This window comes from Malania oleifera, chromosome 1 (genome assembly GCF_029873635.1).
Source record: "Malania oleifera isolate guangnan ecotype guangnan chromosome 1, ASM2987363v1, whole genome shotgun sequence".
NCBI lineage: Eukaryota > Viridiplantae > Streptophyta > Magnoliopsida > Santalales > Ximeniaceae > Malania > Malania oleifera.
The window spans coordinates 3,705,423-3,720,376 of record NC_080417.1 but is presented as its reverse complement, the minus strand read 5'-3'; positions in this window follow the sequence as shown (position 1 = coordinate 3,720,376).

Sequence of the window (14,954 nt, the reverse complement as noted above, 5' to 3'; positions counted from 1 at the left end):
GTACTTCAAAGTTATTTTCAAGTATAAATTGGTTTGAAGCTCCTAGAAATTCAAAAATATATTTTTATATATATACTCTAAAGAATATTTTTATAATCAATGAAAAGGAAAGTTGTTGAAAAAAGGAAAAAATTTCATATATTGAAGGGCTAGGCGACTGCCATATTAAGAAAGAGTTTTTTTTTTTTTTTTTTAAAAAGTCAGTAGCTAGACAGGCGACTGCCTAAACCTGTCAGACGTCTGCGTGAACAAGTCAGGCGACTGCCCTGGTTTTGGTAGGCGACTGCCAGCATTCTGTATTGAGAGATTGCTCTGTGGCAGGCGACTGCCACTCAAACGTTGGCATTAAATCTCTCAACGGGAAGATCTTTTAAACCACATTTTTGGACATATTTATTTCAAAATATTTGGAAATGATTTTTAGGAATCTTTGGGAGTAATGAATGACTTCTAAAACATCTATAAATAGTCTAAATCTTCAAAGGTTTCAAATTGAAGCAATATTCAAAGGTTTTTGAAAATAAGTAATCTTCAAAGGTTTTCAGATCCAGTAATTTTCAAAAGTTTTTAGATCAAGCAACCCTCAAAGGTTTTTTAAATCAAGCGATCTTCAAGCATTCAAAATTCTCAAAGGATCTAAAATTCTCTTGTATTCAAACTACTAATTTGCTATTGATTTTTACTTTGAAGCAAAGTTGTCAAAAATCAGATCTTCAAGCATTCAAAATTCTCAAAGGATCTAAAATTCTCTTGTGTTCAAATTACTGATTTGCTATTGATTTATACTTTGAAGCAAAGCTTTCAAAAATCAGAATCTTTAATTTTCTTTGAAAATTATTTGGTAATTCATACTAAGTATTGAGCTTCAAATTTTTTATATTTGAATTACCTTGAAGTATCATTGTGCTGATTATTGTACTAATCTACTTTGTTGTGAGAGTTTTTCTTTTGTACACAAAATCTCTTTATCTTGATTCTTAGACGATTTGGAGTTGTTGAATTGTTGGACCAAACGAGGGATTGTTGTTTGGAGAGGCAGACTCTAGCCTAACAAAAGGAGTGGTTGTAAACAGGTGTTGTTCCACCTAGTAACAGAACTGATATAGTGGTACCCTTTGGTATTTTGCCAAGGGCGAGGACATAGGCTGTGTTGAAGCCGAACCTCGTAAAAATTCTTGTCTCTTTCTCTCTGCTTTGCTTTATATTCTTTACTTGTTATCATTGTATGGTTTAAAAGTGGTAGGTTTTTAAGTGAGAAAGAAACAAAGATACTTGAAATTCAAAAAGTACGTTTTGATTAACTGTTTGCGGCAACCCAAAAGGGAGTACGTTGGTTAATTTGCGGAAATCTTGATCAAGAGAGTTGCATTCTAAAAGCTTACAGGGAAATTAACTAAAGCTCTAATATTCTTGGTTGAGTGATTGAATTACTTTGATTTCATTAATTGACTTGTGAATTTAAATTTCAATATTTTTAAGTGTGATTATCATTTATATATTCTGGGTGTTAAAATCAAAAGCTTAAAAGTCGTTAAAATTCAAAAGAATCCAATTCCCCCCCTCCCACTTGGGAAGCTATTCCTTATTTCACTATATATACCTGCTATTTAGAGAAATTAGATACGAATTGAAAATATACGATTAAGAATATTTCTCTAGAGCTTTTACCTTGCGACTTCGAATATCCATCCACTCATACTTACCTGCAACTATTGTCTAAACACGTTGTCAGTCGATTGAATGTTTTGCTCTGAAAGGTTTGCTCTCATTGATTTGTTTGATTGACACGATTTTCTTGAGAGCCAAACCAAAAAGGATTCTTAGGGAACTTTTCTAATAAGTTCATCCTAATAAGAGTTTATTTGATCTTCTGAGAATTGCACTTTCATTGCAACATCTTAAGAAGATTTTATTTGTTTTTGGTTGCAAAATATTTTCAAAATACTTTTAAATATCTAGTGTGCTTTGTTTTGATAAATCTTTGAGTAGATATTTGTTTGTGTGATAAAAATCTTTGTGAGAAACATTCATTGAGTTATATCTTTTATTGGATACAAAGATTTAAACCTTTTTGCAAACCAAACTTATACAAAGCTTTATACACTTATATGTATATATATATATTGAGAGAACTTGTTGATTAAAATATATGAAGTGTGACTGGCATCTTTGTGTGAAAACGATTGCTTGAATATCTTGAGATGCAAAGATTGTTTATTGATACTCTCTCACACTCATTACACTTATAGTAAACATACTTGAGAGTTAAAATATAAGATCACATCAAACTTACATATTAAATCATATTGTGGTGTATGTGATTGAGCTTATTTGGGTACATATTCGCTTTACATGAAAGCATTCTGATTGTACCATTTGATTGTAATTTTGAGCGTTCCAGGCGTGGCCTGAGGGGGCGGTAATCCAGTCCGATAAGGATTGTGTAGGTTGAGGTCAGCCCTGTGATAATTTGACCTGATTTTGTATAGGTGCCGTTCCACCCGTTTAAGTGAGCAAGTTATAGTGGTAATACTCTTGCTTGTTAGCCAAGGCGGGGACGTAGGCAATTGGCCGAACCTCGATAACATTTATGTGTGTCACCCTTACTTTACTGCTTTCTGGTGCATGTATGTTTGATTAAATTGCTTTATCTACTTTCTGGTATTCATTTACATTACTTGCACTAGATTGACCATAGGGTTGTGAATACACTGGTATTAGGTGATTGACCTAAAGCTTAGAATTTAAAAAATATCAATTCACCCCCCCTCTTGGGATCAAGGTAAAGCTAACAATTAGTATCAGAGCCACGTAGCATAGACTAGTTGTTAATTTGCAACAGATCGCATATGAATCATAGTACCGTGACCCCTTTCCTTAAAGGACCATCTTCCACACGACCTTCCGTTTTTAGTGGTGTCAATTACACTTTCTGGAAACAGAGGATGCACATCTATATTCGGAATTCTGATTGGAAGGTGTGGAGGATTGTCTCTAAGGGAAATTATGTTTCTATGAAAACTAAGGGTACAAATAGGGTTCCTAAGACCGAGGAAGAATATAATGATGATAACATGAAAGTTATCAGTTTAAATGCCACTGCCATGAATATTTTGTACTGTATCCTTGATGTTAATGAATTTAAAAAAATTATGGCATGCTCTAGTGCAAAAGAAATATGGGATATGTTAGAGGTCACATATGAGGGTACTAGAGATGTGAAAGACAGCAGAATAGATATGTTGACCAGTGAGTATGAGACTTTTAGGATGAATGTAGGTGAGTCCATTCAGAACATGTACACCAGATTCACACATATAATTAACTCACTGCATGCATTAGGTAAGACCTATCCCACATATGAAATGGTTAGGAAGATCTTTAGAGGCTTGCCTCCTGTTTGGGAAGCCAAGGCTACAACCATTGCTGAGGGTAGAGAACTTAAGGTTATGTCTTTAGATGAATTGATATGTTCTCTTATCATGTATGAATTAGCTATAAATGAGAGACTTAGTGAGCATAATAAGGCTAAGAAAGTGACTACATTGAAAATCTCCACTAACTCATCTAGTGATTGCGGCAAACTTGACTTTGATGATGACATGGCAATGCTAGCTAGAAAGTTTAGCAGATTTTTCAGGAAAAATAGAAAGCCCTACAAAAAGTACAGAGAGTCTACGACTAAGAAGGGAGAGTCTAGCAAAATAAAAGAAAAATCAAATGCTCCTACGTGTTATAACTGCAATAAGGTTGGGTACATCAAACCAGACTGCCCATTGCTGAAAAAGGAAGTTAAGAAAAAGAAGAAAGCCATGAAGGCTGGTACATCATGGGATGAACTTAGCAGCAGCAAATCAGAATCAGACAACAATGATTCAGAGGTTGCTAATCTGTGTTTGATGGCACACTTTGATGAGGTATCGTCTTCTAGTTCATCATCTGCATATTATTTATCTGATGATTGTGATTCCGCTTGCATGCCTATATTTAAAGAATTACAATTTGATTATATTCGCATATCTAAACTGTTGAGTAAAATGACCAAAGAAAATGATGGTTTGAAAAAGAAATGCGAAAACTTGTCAAAAATGCTTAACATTGAAAAAACCTCTCATACGGTTTTTTTAAAAGAAAAAGATGCTACTATTGTTGAACTTAAGAGAAAACTGGAGGATAACTCCAAAATCATTTTCAAATTCACAGAGGGCAATCACAATTTTGAAAAACTACTTGGTACCCAAAGAAACTCCTTAAGTAAAGAAGGTCTTGGTTTTAATGGTGTTGAAAATGTGAGACGATCTGATCTTTACCTAGGACATTTTGCACGTGAGTCAAAGTCTTTTGTTCCTCCTAAAGATCCTAAGTGTAGAATAAAATGTTTTGAATGTAAACAAATTGGTTACATTCAATTTGATTGTCCACTTAGGAATAAGCACACTAAGATTAGGAAAGTATGGATAGTTAAGGGAGATCCAACCACTAACCCCCATGGACCCAACAAAATATGGGGATCAGCATCAATTATTTAGCTAATCTTGCAGGTGTGCCTAAGATCGTCCTCCTCCAAGGACCGATGGTACTTGGATAGCGGGTGCTCACGGCACATGACCGGTGACAAAGGAAAATTTACTTCAATCATTCCCAAGGATGGAGGCTATGTGACATTTGGGGACAATGCAAAAGGACGCATCATCGGTGTAGGTAAGGTTGGTAAGGATTCCTCTTTTACTATTGATAATGTCTTATTGTTTGATGGGCTGAAACATAATCTACTTAGTATAAGTCAGTTGTGTGACATAGGATATAAAGTATCTTTTGAAAATGATAAATGCATAGTGGAAAACAAATCAGATCATAAAGTCCTTTTTACTACAAATCGCCATGAAAATGTTTATACTACTTCTCTTGATAATTTAGCATCACAACAAGTCACTTGCTTCTTAGCTGTGAATGAAACCAGTTGGTTATGGCATAGGCGCTTAGGACATGCTAGCATGGATTTTCTATCTAAACTTGTTAGAAAAAAACTGGTTACAGGCTTGCCTAAAATGTCTTTCGTAAAAGATAAAATTTGTGATGTATGTCAAATGGGTAAGCAAACAAAGTCTAGCTTCAAGAAAAAGAAAATCATATCTACTACTAGACCACTTGAAATGCTCCATTTAGATTTGTTTGGTCCTAATCCTGTATAGAGCTTTGGTGGTAAATCATACACCGTTGTGATTGTGGATGACTTTTCTAGATTTACATGGGTACTGTTCCTCACACATAAAAATGAATCTTATGAACAGTTTACCAAACTTTGTAGAAGAATTCAGAAGGAAAAAGGATATAAGCTACTTCATATTAGAAGTGATAGAGGCACAGAGTTCAAAAATGAAAGCATAGAAAAATATTGTGACTTAGAAGACATTTTACATAACTTTTTCGCACTTAGGACACCTCAACAACATGGTGTGGTAGAAAGAAAGAACAGGTAACTACAAGAAATGGGTAGAACAATGTTGAATGAACATAACTTACCTAAATATTTTTGGGCTGAAGCCATAAATACTGTATGTTATGTTATGAATAGAGTGCTAATTAGACCATCTATCAATAAAACTCCCTATGAAATGTGAAACAACCATAGACCTAATATTTCATATTTTCATGTGTTTGAGTGTAAATGTTTCGTGCTTAGAGATAATGAACACTTAGGAAAATTTGACTCTAAATCTGATGAAAGTATTTTCCTAGGTTATACACTAAACAGTAAAGCGTATAGAGTTTTCAATAAAAGAACATTAACTGTCATTGAATCCATTCATGTTGTATTTGATGAATCTAATCCATTTTCTAATAAAGATGATGAAGATGCTATTGACATTAGAAGATGCTTAGATAAATTATCTATTGAAAAAAATGCAAGTGAAAACCCTGAAGCAAATGAAAAATCATCTGAAGAAAGTGAAAAACAGAAGCTTCCTTAGAGATTGGAAATATATAAGAAGTCATCCTTTAGATCAAATCATAGGTGAAACATCCCGTGGTGTAGCCACAAGATCCTCCTTGAAAAATCTAGTGAGGCATTCAGCTTTCTTATCCCAAGAAGAACCTAAAAAAATTGAAGAAGCCATAGAAGATGAGTCTTGGGTACTGTCCATGCAAGAAGAACTAAATCAATTTGAAAGAAGCAAAGTGTGGACTCTTGTTCCCAAGCCTAGTGATCATACCATCATTGGAACCAAATGGGTATATAGAAATAAGAAAGATGAGAATGGGGTAGTAACTAGGAATAAGGCTAGACTAGTTGCCTAAGGGCATAATCAGCAGGAAGGAATTGATTTTGATGAAACATATGCTCCTGTTGCTAGGTTAGAAGCTATTCGTATGCTACTTACTTTTGCCGCTTTTAAAAATTTTAAATTATTTCAAATGGATGTTAAAAGTGCTTTTCTAAATGACTATATTTATGAAGAGGTGTACGTAGAACAATTACCCGGTTTTGAAAATCATAAATATCCAAATCACGTTTACCGGTTGTCTAAGGCCTTGTATGGATTAAAACAAGCTCTTAAAGCTTGGTATGCAAGATTTAGTGGTTTTCTATTAGAAAATGGGTTAATACATGGTAAGATTAACACTTCACTCTTCACCAAATCCAAAAATGATGATATGCTTCTTATTCAAGTTTATGCAGATGATATCATTTTTGGAGCCACTAATGATGAGTTGTATAATGAGTTTGCCAAATGCATGCAAAATGAATTTGAAATGATGATGGGTGAACTTAGTTTCTTTTTGGGGTTACAAGTTAAGCAAGCTAAATGTGGAACTTTCATATGCCAATCTAAATATATCAGGGACTTGCTAAAGAAATTTAATATGGAAGGTGGTAAAATCCTTTGTACACCGATGAATTCTTCCATTAAGTTTGATAAAGATGAGCAAGGAATTCCTGTTGACGAAAAATTGTATCGTGACATGATTGGAAGTCTCCTATATCTTACTGCTAGTAGGCCTGATATTATTTTTAGTGTGTGTTTGTGTGCTAGGCTTCAGGCTGCACCTAAGGAATCTCATCTAAAAGCTGTTAAACGAATCCTTAGGTATCTTGTTGGGACTATAGAGTTAGGCTTGTGGTACCCTAAGCATACTTCTTTTGAGATTGTTAGTTATTCCGATGCTGACATTGCCGGTAGTAAGATTGATAGAAAAAGTACTAGCGGCACTTGTCACTATTTAGGACAATCTCTTGTTTCTTACTTCTCCAAGAAATAGAACTCAGTTGCCTTATCCATTGCCGAAGCATAATATATTGCGGCTGGAAGTTGTTGTGCCCAAACTCTTTATATGAAACAACAACTTATGGACTTTGGATTGCATTATGAAACAATTCCAATTAAATGTGATAATACTAGTGCAATCAACATCTCTAAGAATCCTATCTCACATTCACGAACTAAACACATTGAGATTATACACCATTTTCTTCGTGATCATGTGCAAAAAGGAGATGTGGCTCTTGAGCTTGTATGCACTAATGAACAATGGGCAGATATATTTACTAAACCACTACCCAAGGATAGGTTCATACAAATTAGACGCGAATTAGGTTTGATGTATGTAGAGAAATCTCTTAGATATTTCATAACCTGTATATACTTAGGGGAAACTCTTACATGAAATTTACAAGTCTTAGCAACTAATATTATTGTTGATTTGTCTTCTTGCTTGAGACTTTATGCATAATTATTTTTGCTTGAGTGCACATGTCTTATATCTATAGCATGATAATATTGGATGTAATGGATACTGCGTATACCTTGTGATGGTCAATTCCTTTGTTCACGATATGATGATATTGAAGTTTATGTTTGGCTGTTGGACCATACTGAACTGTTTGAGTAGTTATGGATAAACTGTTTAAATATATAAACTCAAACAGATTATCTTTTATACAAGATTTATTTTGGAAAGTCCGATTTACAAACGGAACTCTGCCGAAATTCTTCAAAATCTTTCCAAAATTTCTACTGTATAGATATGATACTCACCCATTGCCTTAAGCTCTTAATTATTATAGCCTTTTTGCTATTGCCAAAAGGGAGAGATGGAAATGTAAAGGGCAAAAATAATAATAAGGGTTAAATAAAATTTTTTTAAAAAAAGTGACTTATACTTCATGCATATTGATAGGGGAAGCATCTTTAGGCTTAACCCATATTTTTGCTTGTTGTATTTGTTATCATCAAAAAGGGGGAGAATGTTGACCTTATAGGTCATGCCCGATTTTGATAATGACAAATACTCATTATATCTAATGGGTGTTTGAGGTTATGTGCAGGAACTCAAATTGACAAATCATAAGACACAAAGAGAAAGTGAAGTTGAAGACTCAAGTGTTATGTGTATTGTATTTAATATTTATGTAAAGGGTATGTAATAGTAACTAGGGTTTTTACTTATAACAATCACACACATCACATGCATGATTTGATTTGTAAGCTCAAACCGAACATCTCCTAAAAATCATAATGACCATAGAAAGATCTTAGGATGTTAACACCCTGTCTGTAATGACCCGAAGAATAATAGCATTTTAATAATAATAAGAGGGAGAGAAATAGAAATAGAAACAGAAATAAAAGGAGGCCGTAGACTTCGTTGACGAACGCCCTGCGTTCGTCGATGACATTGCATTTTGGAGAATATAATAAATTCGAGGGATTGCTAGGACTCGTCGACGAATACAGGGCTTCGTCAACGAGTGCATAAGGAAATTCGTTGAGGAATACAAGGTTTCATTGATGAGAAAATATCGAGCGGGGTTTTTGGCTGCTCTAAATTTCGTTGACGAATATAGGGTTTCGTCGACGCATTTAATGAAGGACTCGTCGACGAGGTGACGTGTCTCGTCGACAAATCTGGCGACAAATCTGGCCCTATAAATAGCTAAAAACCGGATTTTTATTCACTTTTAACGCTTCTCTCTCTCCTACGTCTCTCTCTCCATTCTCTCTTTGATTTTGGCCCCGCCAGTCGCCGGATCGAAGATTTGAGGCTACCACAACGCTCTTGGTAAAGTTCTCTGCAAGTCTTCTGGAGCGGATCGTTGGGAAAACGAAGTTGGATTTCATCCCAAATTTAGGGTAAGACCTTTTAGCCTATTTTTGACCTTATGATAGTTATAAGAAATGATGTAGGCGATGAAATATTGATAATTTGTTCTAGCGAATATTGTTTTCAGGGTGTTGTATAGGAGGCCCTGCGGGTGTTAGGCTAGTATTCCATAGGGGCTTTCCAGTAGTTAGGTAAGGGAAATATGTTATGCTAGGTATTTTTAAAATATTATATAGTTTATTAAATGATGAAAATTATATATTACAGTATCGTGTGGCTTGTGAATATGAATATAGTACGGAGATATGTTTTACGATATCTCAGTATTTTGATTTTACGATATTTCAGTACCATGATTTCATGAACCTCAGTACCATGATACTACGAATATCAGTATTATGATCATGCAATTTCAGTACTATGATTATGCAGATGTCAATGTTATGATTATACAGTTCTCAGTATTACATATGAACTATAGTTACAGTTTATGCAGCATCATGGTTATTTTAGTATTTCAGAATCATGGTAAATCATATATATATATATATATATATATATAAATATATTATATGATATTAGACCCTATTGGACTATGCAGCTACAGAACACGGTATCATTGCTACAGATATTACGTTACTTTTTGAGTGCAACCACCGATTTAGATAATACGTGGTAAGGTCGATCACGTAGGCCCTTGAAGAGGTTAGGCTCCCCATCCAGATATGGGTTGAGGTGGGCAGATTGACCGATGGAGTATAATGATTTATTCCTGGTTGGCCAGTTAGGGTAAATCCCGCCTACGGGCCTCACAACCTTGTCATGAGGGGGTAAGTCATGACACACAGATATCCATAGGGAACAGTTTCAGTTATTATTACGTATGTATATATTTGCAGAAACAGGGAACATACTTACTTATACTAGAAGTATTTTAAATAATATTCTCCGATACTAGCATGTTAAACATTAGGGACAGGGGTGGTGGATTTTATCACTTATACTTTATTTATATATTCAGTCATACACGTTTATTTGAAAACAGATTTTCATGATATAGTAGCTCATTTGCCACACACTAGTAATAGCATATTTCTTCTTACTAAGCATTGGTTCATCCCAGTGTTGAAACATTTTTCAGGAGATCCAGGTAGGCGAGTAGACCAGGCTCGTAGATAGAGGAGCTTCTGTACTGCCCTGCCAGTGGAGAGTGAGTACATTTTGGGAGTATTTTTGTATACCCTAACTAGTTAAGGGTATTTTGGGGAACAAACATATGTATATATATTTTGGAAAACATGTAGTACTCTGGTATTGTGTGGTATTGGTTTGGTATGTTATATATATTTTCATATGGTTATGTCTATGTGATTTATGCTTCTTGCTGCTTAGGTTACTGATTGAGTTTACTCCCAGTATGGTATTAGAGCATGTAGAATGTTATAGTATATTAAAAAAAAAACCCAATTAATTAAGGTGGTCATTACACTGTCGACTAATACCAAATTTTTTCGGTGTCTTCAAAAAGGCCTGAAATGACCCTAGGACATTCACTCATGCATACATATGGTTGATAATTTGATTTGGGTGATTGCATGCTTGAAAAATGACAGAAATGTACTAGTTTTGTACTTTCAGTCGACCGACCTATATAGGTCATTTTCTCCTCATCGATCGAAACCAGTCCGGGTCAACAAGTTGACCACTGTCTGGTCGATCGAGCCTCTACAGCTCATTTGACCTCGGTCGACTGAACCACTTGGGAGTCAACATTTTGACCTCCGGGTCTACCGAGAGATTTTTATACTACACCAACTTGGTCGATCGAATCCCCACGTGTGGGATCCAACGGTCTAGTCGACCGACCAGTCTAGTTCATTCTAATCTTGGTCGACCGAACCTCAGAGAATCGAAAAACTGCCTCTTTCTGGTCGACCGAGACCTTAGTTCATTTTTACTCTAATCGACCGAATCTCGATAATTTGGAAAAATCACCTAGGATATACTAATTTGGTCAATCGACTCTAAAGTTCATTTTTGGCCTGGTCGACCGAACCATACGAACTTGGGTCGACCGAAAAAGTTTCTAGTCAATCGGTGCTCTCAGGTTATTTTGAAAAGTTTCCATATTTAACTATAATAATTACTAAAAACGATATTATTCTTTTCTAATAATTCCGATCGTGTCCCCAGCGAGCATCATTTATGGTATACCTATATATACATGTTATTTAGAGAAATTAGATATGGATTGAAAATATACGATTAAGAATATTTCTCCAGAGCTTTTACCTTGTAACTTCGAATATCCATCCACTTATACTTACTTGCAACTATTGTCTAAACACGCTGTAAGTCGATTGAGTGTTTTGCTTGGAAAGGTTTGCTCTCCTTGATTTGTTTGATTGACACGATTTTCTTGAGAGCCAAACCAAAAAGGATTCTTAGGGAAATTTTCTAATAAGTTCATCATAAGAAGACTTTATTTGATCTTCTGAGAATTGCACTTTCATTGCAACATCTTAAGAAGATTTTATTTGTTTTTGGTTGCAAAATATTTTCAAAATACTTTTAAATATCTTGTGTGCTTTGTTTTGATAAATCTTTGAGTAGATATTTGTTTGTGTGATAAAAATCTTTGTGAGAAACATTCATTGAGTTATATCTTTTATTGGATACAAAGATTTAAACCTTTTTGCAAACCAAACTTATACAAAGCTTCATATACTTATATGTATATATATATATATATATATATATATATATATATATATATATTGAGAGAACTTGTTGATTAAAATATATGAAGTGTGATTGGCATCTTTGTGTGAACACGATTGCTTGAATATCTTGAGATGCAAAGATTGTTTATTGATACTCTCTCACACTCATTACACTTATAGTAAACATACTTGAGAGTTAAAATATAAGATCACATCGAACTTACATATTAAATCATATTGTGGTGTATGTGATTGAGCTTATTTGGGTACATATTCGCTTTACATGAAAGCATTCTGATTGTACCATTTGATTGTAATTTTGAGCGTTCCAGGCGTGGCCTGAGAGGGCGGTAATCCAGTCTGGTAAGGATTGTGTAGGTTGAGGTCAGCCCTGTGATAATTTGACCTGATTTTGTATAGGTGCCGTTCCACCCGTTTAAGTGAGCAAGTTATAGTGGTAATACTCTTGCTTGTTAGCCAAGGTGGGGACGTAGGCAATTGGCCGAACCTCGATAACATTTATGTGTGTCACCCTTACTTTACTGCTTTCTAGTGCATGTATGTTTGATTAAATTGCTTTATCTACTTTCTGGTATTCATTTACATTACTTGCACTAGATTGACCATAGGGTTGTGAATATACTGGTATTAGGTGATTGACCTAAAGCTTAGAATTTAAAAAATATCAATTCACCCCCCCTCTTGGGATCACAGTAAAGCTAATATTCGTGACGATTTAAGAAACTGTTAGTCATAGTATGTTATTAGTGACGATTTTTATAAATTGTCACTAATAGTCTAGCATTAGCAACAAATGTTGTTAGCCGTCACTAAATAGTGTTTTTTAATTTAAAAATATAAAAATAATTTATTTAACCATATTAGTGACGATTTCAAAATTCATTACTAATAGTCTATTATTAGTGACGGTTTATGAAAACCATCACTAATAGTTTTTTTTATTTTAAAAAATATATAAATAATTTATTTAACTATATTAGTGACGGTTTGTAAATTCGTCACTATTAATATGCTATTAGTAACGGTTTATGAAAACTGTCACTAATAATAGACTATTAGCGACGAACGTTATTAGACGTGACTAATAGTATTTTTTTATTTAAAAAATATAAAAATAACTTATTTAACAATATTAGTGATGGTTTGAAAATTCGTCACTAATAATAAAAATTAGTGACGGTTTATGAAAATCGTCACTAATAGTGTTTTTATTTTAAAAAAATATAAAAATAATTTATTTAACTATATTCGTGATGGTTTGAAAATTTTCTGCTAATGATAAGATACTAGTGACGGTTTATGAAAACCGTCACTAATAGTTTTTTTTTTTTTTTAAATAATTTATTTAACTATATTATTGACGGTTGGAAAATTCGTTCCTAATGATAGGATAGTAGGGACAGTTTATGAAAACCGTCACTAATAGTGTTTTTATTTAAAAAAATATAAAAATAATTTATTTAACTATATTAGTGACGGTTTGGAAATTCGTCGCTAACTATATTAACTGTATTTCTGAGATAAATTGTAAATCTGTATATCATGGTACTGTAAAACTGTATAATTATGGTATTTTGAAAAAAATACTGTAAAACATGTTCCCTCTTTGTATATTCTGTAAAATATAATCCTGAAAATACTATAAGACATATTTCTATACTGTATCCATATTCTCATGCCACATAGTAATTAAAACATCTTAAGCATAATTAATAAACTGTATAAAATTCTAGCTGTGAATAATAATCTGGTAAGATATATCTATATACTGAAAATCATACTAGATTTGCCTAGCATAGCATATTTCCCTTACCTGATTTCTATGAAAATCTCCTACTGTGATAGGTTCTACTCTTGTAGGGTTCCCTACTCAACACCCTGAAAGCAACATTTCCCAGAACAAAATATCATTATTTATATGTCTACTACATTTTCTACAACTACCGGAAAGTCTAACTTTGAATAAAAGGCCTTGCACTTTATTTAGGATGGAATGTAACTTAGTCCCACCAACGATCTGCTCCGGCAGACTTGGAGGTAACTTTCCTAGGAGTGCCGTGGTGGCCTCAGATCATCGATCCGGCGACTAACGGGGCTGAAATCAAAGAGAGAGGAGGAAAGAATTGTAGAATAGAGAGAGAGAGAGAGAGAGAGAGAGAGAGAGAGAGAGAGAGAGAGAGAGGGTTTTTTTACTGAAAATTTCTACATAAAATCAGAGTTTAACACTATTTATACTGTGGACTTCGTTGACGAGCCACGTCATCTCGTCAACAAGGTTAAGAAGGAGGTTCGTCGATGAATGCCATTTTTTCGTCGACGAAATTCAGAACTTGAAAAAACAGCCTCTTGGTATCTTGTCGTTGACAAAACGTGTCCTCGTCGATGAGATCCTCTTGTACTCTCGTCGACAAATCCCCTGTGTTCGTCGACGGGACCCTGATAATTTTTATTATATCGTTACAGTTATTATGGGGGAGCAGTAGGAGGGGTAAGGATAGATATAAAATAACTTGGGAGGAGATAGTGAGTTAGGATTTAATATTCTTGAATCTATCAAAAGAAATGGTCCATGATCGCATAAATGGACGGAAAATGATTCATATAGCTGTCACCACTTAGTGGGACTAAGGCTTGGTTTTGTTGTTGTTGAAATTAGGATAGCTTCCCAAGAGGGGGGTGAATTGGGAATTTAAAAACTTTCTTTTTAATCCATTTTAAGAATACTTAACTTCTTTTATTGTTTAACCAATTCTTTTACTTGTTTGTTTAATTTGTCAAACACACAATAACTTGGTTTCTTTTATACAATCAACAACACAAGTACTTAAACAACTAAATTACCAAACAACCTTTTAATCAACCACACTATCCAAACTAATCAAACACAATTTGAAAGCAAACAACCAAACCAAAATTAAGATATACAGTAGTAAGAAATTAGGACGGTTGTTTGTTTATGTATGCCTTATAAATATGAATCAAGCCCTGTAGTTGAATGATATGCTTGTTAAAATAAATTTGCTTCTTTTATATAATTTACAACCACACATCCACACTCTTCCCAAAATTCATAATTTAATTAAACTATTAGTTAATTTTCTTTGG